We start from the raw sequence: 12,500 nt of genomic DNA, 5'->3' as shown, positions 1-12,500 counted from the left end.
CTAACCCTACAGACTATCAGACTCTAACCCTACAGACTATCAGACTCTAACCCTACAGACTATCAGACTCTAACCCTACAGACTATCAGACTATCAGACTCTAACCCTACAGACTATCAGACTCTAACCCTACAGACTATCAGACTCTAACCCTACAGACTATCAGACTCTAACCCTACAGACTATCAGACTCTAACCCTACAGACTATCAGACTCTAACCCTACAGACGATCAGACTCTAACCCTACAGACTATCAGACTCTAACCCTACAGACGATCAGACTATCAGACTCTAACCCTACAGACTATCAGACTCTAATCCTACAGACTATCAGACTCTAACCCTACAGACTATCAGACTCTAACCCTACAGACTATCAGACTCTAACCCCACAGACTATCAGACTCTAACCCTACAGACGATCAGACTATCAGACTCTAACCCTACAGACTATCAGACTCTAATCCTACAGACTATCAGACTCTAACCCTACAGACTATCAGACTCTAACCCTACAGACTATCAGACTCTAACCCTACAGACTATCAGACTCTAACCCTACAGACTATCAGACTCTAACCCTACAGACTATCACACTCTAACCCTACAGACTATCAGACTCTAACCCTACAGACTATCAGACTCTAACCCTACAGACTATCAGACTCTAACCCTACAGACGATCAGACTCTAAACCTACAGACTATCAGACTCTAACCCTACAGACTATCAGACTCTAATCCTACAGACTATCAGACTCTAACCCTACAGACTATCAGACTCTAACCCTACAGACTATCAGACTCTAACCCTACAGACGATCAGACTTTCAGACTCTAACCCTACAGACTATCAGACTCTAATCCTACAGACTATCAGACTCTAACCCTACAGACTATCAGACTCTAACCCTACAGACTATCAGACTCTAACCCTACAGACTATCAGACTCTAACCCTACAGGCTATCAGACTCTAACCCTACAGACGATCAGACTCTAACCCTACAGGCTATCAGACTCTAACCCTACAGACTATCAGACTCTAACCCTACAGACTATCACACTCTAACCCTACAGACTATCAGACTCTAACCCTACAGACTATCAGACTCTAACCCTACAGACTATCAGACTCTAACCCTACAGACTATCAGACTCTAACCCTACAGACGATCAGACTCTAACCCTACAGACTATCAGACTCTAACCCTACAGACTATCAGACTCTAACCCTACAGACTATCAGACTCTAACCCTACAGACGATCAGACTATCAGACTCTAACCCTACAGACTATCAGACTCTAATCCTACAGACTATCAGACTCTAACCCTACAGACTATCAGACTCTAACCCCACAGACTATCAGACTCTAACCCTACAGACGATCAGACTCTAACCCTACAGACTATCAGACTCTAACCCTACAGACTATCAGACTCTAAACCCTTATCCTAACACTGAACTTAGCCCTAACCCTAACCCCTAACCCTAACCCTAACCCTAACCCTTATCCTAGCCCTAACCTTAACTCTTATCCTAACACTAAACCTAACCCTGACCCTTACTCTAACCCCAACCTTAACCTTCCTGATCCTAAACCTAGCCCTGACCCTTATTCTAACCCCAACCTTAACCCTCCTGATCCTAAACCTAACCCTGACCCTTACTCTAACCCCAACCTTAACCCTCCTGATCCTAAACTTAACCCTGACCCTTACTCTAACCCCAACCTTAACCCTCCTGATCCTAAACCTAGCCCTGACCCTTATTCTAATCCCAACCTTAACCCTCCTGATCCTAAACCTAGCCCTGACCCTTACTCTAACCCCAACCTTAACCCTCCTGATCCTAAACCTAGCCCTGACCCTTATTCTAATCCCAACCTTAACCCTCCTGATCCTAAACCTAGCCCTAACCCTTATTCTAACCGTAACCTTAGTTAGCAGAAGTTTATCAACGGATAGTTTGTTGATAATATGACAATCTTAAGAACATCTACAGATTGCCGATCAGGACTTTCCAAATAAAGTCTTCTGCTTCTACCACTGATTAAACCAGCCTCCTGCTTCTACCACTGATTAAACCAGCCTCCTGCTTCTACCACTGATTAAACCAGCCTCCTGCTTCTACCACTGATTAAACCAGCCTCCTGCTTCTACCACTGATTAAACCAGCCTCCTGCTTCTACCACTGATTAAACCAGCCTCCTGCTTCTAACACTGATTAAACCAGCCTCCTGTTTCTACCACTGATTAAACCAGCCTCCTGCTTCTACCACTGATTAAACCAGCCTCCTGCTTCTACCACTGATTAAACCAGCCTCCTGCTTCTACCACTGATTAAACCAGCCTCCTGCTTCTACCACTGATTAAACCAGCCTCCTGCTTCTACCACCAATTAAACCAGCCTCTTGCTTCTACCACTGATTAAACCAGCCTTCTGCTTCTACCACTGATTAAACCAGCCTCCTGCTTCTACCACTGATTAAACCAGCCTCCTGTTTCTACCACTGATTAAACCAGCCTCCTGCTTCTACCACTGATTAAACCAGCCTCCTGCTTCTACCACTGATTAAACCAGCCTCCTGCTTCTACCACTGTTTAAACCAGCCTCCTGCTTCTACCACTGATTAAACCAGCCTCCTGCTTCTACCACTGATTAAACCAGCCTCCTGCTTCTACCACTGATTAAACCAGCCTCCTGCTTCTACCACTGATTAAACCAGCCTCCTGCTTCTACCACTGATTAAACCAGCCTCCTGCTTCTACCACTGATTAAACCAGCCTCCTGCTTCTACCACTGATTAAACCAGCCTCCTGTTTCTACCACTGATTAAACCAGCATCCTGCTTCTACCACTGATTAAACCAGCCTCCTGCTTCTACCACTGATTAAACCAGCCTCCTGCTTCTACCACTGATTAAACCAGCCTCCTGCTTCTACCACTGATTAAACCAGCCTCCTGCTTCTACCACTGATTAAACCAGCCTCCTGCTTCTACCACTGATTAAACCAGCCTCCTGCTTCTACCACTGATTAAACCAGCCTCCTGCTTCTACCACTGAATAACCCTGCTCTTATAAATAAGAAGCGGGCAGTATTTTTCATCAGTTCCACCCTGTGTGTATGTGTGTGTGTGTGTATGTGTGTGTGTGTGTGTGTGTGTGTGTGTGTGTGTGTGTGTGTGTGTGTGTGTGTGTGTGTGTGTGTGTGTGTGTGTGTGTGTGTGTGTGTGTGTGTGCGTGTGTGTGTGTGTGTGTGTGTCAGACAGAGCCAGGGTAGACCGGAGGAGAGAGGTCTAGAGAAAGGCCTGCCTCCCAGTGACCCCATTACAACAGCCCTGTTAACACATCTGAGGAACATCCTTTCTGTCGTGTTACTACGGCGATGACACAGGACTTCAATTAAAGAACAGTCTGGCTGGAGGGAGGCGGGGGGTTGGTGGGGCCTTTCACACTGACCTCTGGTCCCAGGGTGGCCACACAACCCACACACACACACACACACACACACACACACACACACACACACACACACACACACACACACACACACACACACACACACACACACACACTACATCCAGGGTATATCCAGATACAGGCTGCAGTGTGCTATAGTCCACACCACACTGTCACTGAATACAAAGCCCTACCACATCTCTGACCCCGTACCGTACCCCTCCCCCATTCTACACTCCACACATGTGTAAACGTGACTCTTGACAGTACAGACCTCTCCTCTCCCTCTCCTTTTCTCCCAAAAACAGGAGTGTTTTTCTGGATTAGAGAAGGCATGATTAGAGATTCAGGGTGCTTCCCAAATGGTACACTATTCCCTAGGGCCCTTGGTCACAAGTAGTGGACTACTGTATATAGATAGTAGGGAGCCATTTGTTATGCACACTTGGGTGCAGATGTGTGTTGTGTTTGTGAATGCTAATTGACTAGTGAGAAGAGGTTGAGCTACGAGTGTTCTCTTCTCCTGACTCCTTAAGACACATAGGAGCCATCCTTCAGACACAGAGACATAGGAGCCATCCTTCAGACACAGAGACAGAGGAGCCATCCTTCAGACACAGAGACGTAGGAGCGATCCTTCAGACACAGAGACAGAGGAGCCATCCTTCAGACACAGAGACATAGGAGCCATCCTTCAGACACAGAGACATAGGAGCCATCCTTCAGACACAGAGACAGAGGAGCAATCATTCAGACACAGAGACAGAGAGACATAGGAGCCATCCTTCAGACACAGAGACAGAGAATCGATCCTTCAGACACAGAGACAGAGGAGCCATCCTTCAGACACAGAGACATAGGAGCCATCCTTCAGACACAGAGACATAGGAGCCATCCTTCAGACACAGAGACAGAGGAGCCATCCTTCAGACACAGAGACAGAGACATAGGAGCCATCCTTCAGACACAGAGACAGAGGAGCCATCCTTCAGACACAGAGACAGAGGAGCCATCCTTCAGACACAAAGACATAGGAGCCATCCTTCAGACACAGAGACATAGGAACCATCCTTCAGACACAGAGACAGACACATAGGAGCCATCCTTCAGACACAGAGACATAGGAGCCATCCTTCAGACACAGAGACAGAGACATAGGAGCCATCCTTCAGACACAGAGACAGAGGAGCCATCCTTCAGACACAGAGACAGAGGAGCCATCCTTCAGACACAGAGACATAGGAGCCATCCTTCAGACACAGAGACATATGAGCCATCCTTCAGACACAGAGACATAGGAGCCATCCTTCAGACACAGAGACATATGAGCCATCCTTCAGACACAGAGACAGAGGAGCCATACTTCAGACACAGAGACAGAGGAGCCATCCTTCAGACACAGAGACAGAGACAGAGGAGCCATCCTTCAGACACAGAGACAGAGGAGCCATCCTTCAGACACAGAGACAGAGGAGCCATCCTTCAGACACAGAGACATAGGAGCCATCCTTCAGACACAGAGACAGAGGAGCCATCCTTCAGACACAGAGACATAGGAGCCATCCTTCAGACACAGAGACATATGAGCCATCCTTCAGACACAGAGACATAGGAGCCATCCTTCAGACACAGAGACATATGAGCCATCCTTCAGACACAGAGACAGAGGAGCCATACTTCAGACACAGAGACAGAGGAGCCATCCTTCAGACACAGAGACAGAGACAGAGGAACCATCCTTCAGACACAGAGACAGAGGAGCCATCCTTCAGACACAGAGACATAGGAGCCATCCTTCAGACACAGAGACAGAGGAGCCATCATTCAGACACAGAGACAGAGGAGCCATCCTTCAGACACAGAGACATAGGAGCCATCCTTCAGACACAGAGACATAGGAGCCATCCTTCAGACACAGAGACAGACACATAGGAGCCATCCTTCAGACACAGAGACATAGGAGCCATCCTTCAGACACAGAGACAGAGACATAGGAGCCATCCTTCAGACACAGAGACAGAGGAGCCATCCTTCAGACACAGAGACAGAGGAGCCATCCTTCAGACACAGAGACATAGGAGCCATCCTTCAGACACAGAGACATAGGAGCCATCCTTCAGACACAGAGACAGAGACATATGAGCCATCCTTCAGACACAGAGACATAGGAGCCATCCTTCAGACACAGAGACATATGAGCCATCCTTCAGACACAGAGACAGAGGAGCCATACTTCAGACACAGAGACAGAGGAGCCATCCTTCAGACACAGAGACATAGGAGCCATCCTTCAGACACAGAGACAGACAAGCCATCCTTCAGACACAGAGACAGAAGAGCCATCCTTCAGACACAGAGACATAGGAGCCATCCTTCAGACACAGAGACAGAGGAGCCATCCTTCAGACACAGAGACAGAGGAGCCATCCTTCAGACACAGAGACAGAGACAGAGGAGCCATCCTTCAGACACAGAGACAGAGACAGAGGAGCCATCCTTCAGACACAGAGACGGAGACAGAGGAGCCATCCTTCAGACACAGAGACAGAGGAGCCATCCTTCAGACACAGAGACAGAGACAGAGGAGCCATCCTTCAGACACAGAGACAGAGACATAGGAGCTATCCTTCAGACACAGAGACAGAGACATAGGAGACATCCTTCAGACACAGAGACAGAGACATAGGAGCCCTCCTTCAGACACAGAGACAGAGACGTAGGAGCCATCCTTCAGACACAGAGACGGAGACGTAGGAGCCATCCTTCAGACACAGAGACAGAGACATAGGAGCCATCCTTCAGACAAAGAGACAGAGGAGCCATCCTTCAGACACAGAGACAGAGGCATAGGAGCCATCCTTCAGACACAGAGATGTAGGAGCCATCCTTCAGACACAGAGACAGAGAGAGAGACAGAGAGAGAGAGAGAGAGAGAGAGAGAGAGAGACAGAGAGCGAGACAGAGAGCGAGACAGAGAGCGAGACAGAGAGCGAGGCAGAGAGCGAGACAAAGAGAGAGAGAGAGAGAGAGATGTCTACTGTTTGCTGATTATCTGGTGCTTCTGTCCCTGACCAAGGAGGGCCTACAGCAGCACTTAGATCTTCTGCACAGATTCTGTCAGACCTGGGCCCTGACAGTAAATCTCAGTAAGACAAAAATAATGGTGTTCCAAAAAAGGCCCAGTTGCCAGAACCACAACTACAAATACCATCTAGACACAAAAAACTATACATACCTCGACCTAACCATCCGCTCCACAGGTAACTTCCACAAAGCTGGGAACCATCTGAGAGACAAGGCAAGAAGGACATTCTACACCATCAAAAGGAACATCAAATTTGACATACCAATTAAGATCTGGCTAAAAATACTGGAATCAGGCCTCCCAGTGGTCTAGGGCAAGGCATCACAGTGCTGGCTGTGCCAACAGAGACTCTGGGTTCAAGCTCAGGCTCTGTCGCAGCTGGCCGCGTGGCGGGCCGGGTGCGGTGCACGCTGACCAGGTCGCCAGGTGCACGGTGTTTCCTCCAACACATTGGTGCGGTTGGACGCGCGCTGTGTTAAGAAGCAGTGCGGCTTGGTTGGGTTGTGTTTCGGAGGACGCATGGCTTTCGACCTTCGCCTCTCCTGAGTCCGTACGGGAGTTGTAGCGATGAGACTAGATAGTAACTAACAATTAGTAACCACAAAATTAGGGAGAAAAAAGGGCTAAAAATAAATAGATAATAAAATAAAAAAATAAAGAAATACTTGAATCAGTCATAGAACCCAATCAGTCATAGAGCCCAATCAGTCATAGAGCCCAATCAGTCATAGAGCCCAATCAGTCATAGAGCCCAATCAGTCATAGAGCCCAATCAGTCATAGAGCCCAATCAGTCATAAAACCCAATCAGTCATAGAGCCCAATCAGTCATAGAACCCAATCAGTCATAGAACCCAATCAGTCATAGAGCCCAATCAGTCATAGAGCCCAATCAGTCATAGAACCCAATCAGTCATAGAGCCCAATCAGTCATAGAGCCCAATCAGTCATAGAGCCCAATCAGTCATAGAACCCAATCAGTCATAGAGCCCAATCAGTCATAGAACCCAATCAGTCATAGAACCCAATCAGTCATAGAGCCCAATCAGTCATAGAACCCAATCAGTCATAGAGCCCAATCAGTCATAGAGCCCAATCAGTCATAGAGCCCAATCAGTCATAGAACCCAATCAGTCATAGAACCCAATCAGTCATAGAACCCAATCAGTCATAGAGCCCAATCAGTCATAGAACCCAATCAGTCATAGAACCCAATCAGTCATAGAACCCAATCAGTCATAGAGCCCAATCAGTCATAGAACCCAATCAGTCATAGAGCCCAATCAGTCATAGAACCCAATCAGTCATAGAGCCCAATCAATCATAGAACCCAATCAGTCATAGAACCCAATCAGTCATAGAGCCCAATCAGTCATAGAACCCATTGCCCTTTATGGTTGTGAGGTCTGGGGTCCGCTCACCAACCAAGACTTCACAAAATGGGACAAACACCAAATTGAGACTCTTCTGCAAAAATATCCTCCTTGTACAACGTAAAACACCAAATAATGCATTCAGAGCAGAATTAGGCCGATACCCACTAATTAACAAAATTCTGCAAACACCTAAAAGGAAGTGATTCCCAAACCTTCCATAACAAAGCCATCACCTACAGAGAGATAAACCTGGAGAAGAGTCCCCTAAGCACGCTGGTCCTGGGGCTCTGTTCGCAAACACAAACACACCCCACAGAGCCCCAGGACATCAGCACAATTAGACCCAACCAAATCAACCAAAACAAAAAGATAATTACTTGACACATTGGAAAGAATTAACAAAAAAACAGAGCAAACTAGAATGCTATTTGGCCCTACACAGAGAGTACACAGCGGCAGAATACCTGACCACTGTGACTGACCCAAAATTAAGGAAAGCTTTGACTATGTACAGACTCAGTGAGCATAGCCTTGCTATTGAGAAAGGCCGCCGTAGGCAGACATGGCTCTCAAGAGAAGACAGGCTATGTGCTCACTGCCCACAAAATGAGGTGAAAACTGAGCTGCACTTCCTAACCTCCTGCCAAATGTATGACCATATTAGAGAGACATATTTCCCTCAGATTACACAGATCCACAAAGAATTCGAAAACAAATCCAATTTTGATAAACTCCCATATCTACTGGGTGAAATACCACAGTGTGCATCACAGCAGCAAGATTTGTGACCTGTTGCCACAAGAAAAGGTCAACCAGTGAAGAGCAAACACCACTGTAAATACAACCTATATTTATCTTTATTTATTTTATCTTGTGTCCTTTAACCATTTGTACATTGTTACAACACTGTATAAAGACATAATATGACATTTGTAATATCTTTATTCTTTTGGAACTTCTGTGAGTGTAATGTTTGGCCAGAGCCCTATGGGACCAGAGCCCTATGGGACCAGAACTCTATGGGACCAGAGCCCTATGGGACCAGAGCCCTATGGGACCAGAACTCTATGGGACCAGAGCCCCATGGGACCAGAACTCTATGGGACCAGAACTCTATGGGACCAGAACTCTATGGGACCAGAGCCCTATGGGACCAAAACTCTATGGGACCAGAACTCTATGGGACCAGAGCCCTATGGGACCAGAACTCTATGGGACCAGAGCCCTATGGGACCAGAACTCTATGGGACCAGAACTTTATGGGACCAGAGCCCTATGGGACCAGAATTCTATGGGACCAGAGCCCTATGGGACCAGAACGCTATGGGACCAGAACGCTATAGGACCAGAGAGAAAGAAAGACAAAGCGAGAGAGAGAAAGAGAACGAGAGAGACAGAGGGAGAGAGAGAGAGAGAGAGAGAGAGAGAGAGAGAGAGAGAGAGAGAGAGAGAGAGAGAGAGAGAGAGAGAGAGAGAGAGAGAGAGAGAGAGAGAGAAAGAGAGAGAGAGAAAGGTAAAATGGAGTCCAAACAGTCCAATAATTAGTCATGTGAGAGGTTAAAGGTGAGAGGCTAAGGGCAGACAGACATGAGAGACCACACATCGTTCTCCATGATCTTTAAAGTTCACTCCCTTTCCCTGTTCCACAACAGCCAGCAGGAGATATGACCGATCGCGCACCGCCACAACAATTGGTGCATATTTGGAAAGGCAAGGAAAAGGTTTCTCTGGGCCTAAAACCCTAGCTGGAGCCAGAGAGGGGAGCCAAACTAAATGACATAACAATCTTGTGACTGTCAAACCTTGGAACCACGCCAGAGGCAGCAAACAACAACAAGCTCTGTCTCAAACAGCAGTAAGTAGCAGCAAGCAGCAGCAGTCATTGGCTTCAGGCTGAGAGAGGGGGAGGTATGGAGGGAGGAGAGGGGAGAGTGAGTGGGAGAGCAGTGAGAGAAGGGAGGTAAGAGGGGGTTAGGAAAAGGAGAAAGTGGAAGACAGAGAGAGTATGGAAGAGCGAGTGAGGAGGAACAGAGAGAGAGAGAGAGAGAGAGAGAGATACTGAGCAGTATGGGTAGGTGATAGAGGACACAGGCCTCATGTGTTGGGTCATGTGTTGGGTCAGCTCAGCGGTGGAGCTGCTCTGCCTCCCTCCCTCTCCTCCCCCCAGCAGGAAAACCTCCTACCATTCTCCACATTCCTCACACATTCCATCTCCGGTTTCACCTTGTGGTCCCTTTCTCCCCCTCGCTCTCTCCTCCCTTCCCCCACTCTCTCCTCCCTTCCCCCGCTCTCTCCTCCCTTCCCCCACTCTCTCCTCCCTTCCCCCGCTCTCTCCTCCCTTCCCCCACTCTCTCCTCCCTTCCCCCGCTCTCTCCTCCCTTCCCCCACTCTCTCCTCCCTCCCCCCGCTCTCTCCTCCCTTCCCCCGCTCTCTCCTCCCTTCCCCCACTCTCTCCTCCCTTCCCCCACTCTCTCCTCCCTTCCCCCACTCTCTCCTCCCTTCCCCCGCTCTCTCCTCCCTTCCCCCACTCTCTCCTCCCTTCCCCCGCTCTATCCTGCCTTCCCCCACTCTCTCCTCCCTTCCCCCGCTCTCTCCTCCCTTCCCCCACTCTCTCCTCCCTTACCCCATTCTCTCCTCCCTTCCCTCGTTCTCTCCTCCCTTCCCCCGCTCTCTCCTCCCTTCCCCCACTCTCTCCCTTCCCCCAGTCCCACTCCCCCTCCCCCAGCCTCACCCCCTCTCCCCAGCCTCTATCCCAGCCTCACTCCCCCTCGCCCCCAGCCTCTATCCCAGCCTCACTCCCCTTCCCCCATCCTCTATCCCAGCCTCACTCCTCCTCCCCCCAGGCTCTATCCCAGCCTCACTCCTTCTCCCCCAGCTTCATCCCAACCTCACTCCCCCTTCCCCAGCCTCATCCCAGACTCACTCCCCCTCCCCCAGCCTCTATCCCAGCCTCACTCCTTCTCCCCCAGCTTCATCCCAGCCTCACTCCCCCTCCCCCAGGCTCTATCCCAGTCTCACTCCCCCTCCCCCAGCCTCTATCCCAGCCTCACTCCCCCTCCCCTCAGGCTCTATCCCAGCCTCACTCCCCCTCCCCCCAGCCTCACTCCCCCTCCCCCCAGCCTCACTCCCCCTCCCCCCAGCCTCACTCCCCCTCCCCTAGCCTAACTCCCCCTCCCCCAGCCTCTCACCCCCTCCCCCAGCCTCTCACCCCCTCCCCCAGCCTCTCTCAGCCTCACTCCCCCTCCCCCAGCCTCTCACCCCCTCCCCCAGCCTCTCACCCCCTCCCCCAGCCTCTCTCAGCCTCTCTCCCCCTCCCCCTCCCCCCAGCCTCTCACCCCCTCCCCCAGCCTCTCTCAGCCTCTCTCCCCCTCCCCCAGCCTCTCTCCCCCTCCCCCAGCCTCTTTCCCTCCCTCTACTCTTATCCTTGTATTCTATCTTTCTCCCCCATCCCACCTGTATCCTATCACCCCTTGTCTCCTCTCTTCTCCCCCATCCCACCTGTATCCTATCACCCCTTGTCTCCTCTCTTCTCCCCCATCCCACCTGTATCCTATCACCCCTTGTCTCCTCTCTTCTCCCCCATCCCACCTGTATCCTATCACCCCTTGTCTCCTCTCTTCTCCCCCATCCCACCTGTATCCTATCACCCCTTGTCTCCTCTCTTCTCCCCCATCCCACCTGTATCCTATCACCCCTTGTCTCCTCTCTTCTCCCCCATCCCACCTGTATCCTATCACCCCTTGTTTCCTCTCTTCTCCCCCATCCCACCTGTATCCTATCACCCCTTGTCTCCTCTCTTCTCCCCCATCCCACCTGTATCCTATCACCCCTTGTCTCCTCTCTTCTCCCCCATCCCACCTGTATCCTATCACCCCTTGTTTCCTCTCTTCTCCCCCATCCCACCTGTATCATATCACCCCTTGTCTCCTCTCTTCTCTCATTCATTCCTTCGCCCTTTTCGGAAATAAAAATCTGTGTAGAACAACTTTTTAATGACTTCAGTCTTTTGCTGTGATTTTGCCAAAACATTTCCCAAAATACGACAACAAAGATGGCAATAATGAAAAGGTTTGGAAACACTGGCGGCTGGGGTTGAGCTGTCAGCTAGGTTTCCTGTCAACGTTGGAAAGAAGGAGACTCTGGAACAGATACGTTATAAATAACTTCCAATCTCTACAACAGGGCTAATGATTAACAACAGCAGCGTACACATCTTCCACATACTCAAACCATTTTACAACTGAATAAAGAGAGAGAGAGAGAGAGAGAGAGAGATAGAGAGAGAGAGAGAGAGAGAGAGAGAGAGAGAGAGAGAGAGAGAAGAGAGAAAGAGAAAGAGAGAGAGAGGCAGACTCTGTAGAGAGAGAGAGAAAGGGGCAGACTCTGTAGAGAGAGAGAGAAAGGGGCAGACTCTGTAGAGAGAGAGAGAGAGAGAGAGAGAGAGAGAGAGAGAGGCAGAATCAGTAGAGAGACAGACTCAGTAGAGAGGTAGACTCAGTAGAGAGACAGACTCAGTAGAGAGGTAGACTCAGTAGAGAGACAGACTCGGTAGAGAGGTAGACTCAGTAGAGAGAC

The sequence above is a fragment of the Oncorhynchus clarkii genome, unplaced genomic scaffold (assembly GCF_045791955.1).
Source record: "Oncorhynchus clarkii lewisi isolate Uvic-CL-2024 unplaced genomic scaffold, UVic_Ocla_1.0 unplaced_contig_1317_pilon_pilon, whole genome shotgun sequence".
Lineage (NCBI taxonomy): Eukaryota > Metazoa > Chordata > Actinopteri > Salmoniformes > Salmonidae > Oncorhynchus > Oncorhynchus clarkii.
The sequence above is the reverse complement of the archived record's forward strand: the minus strand, read 5'-3'. Positions refer to the sequence as shown.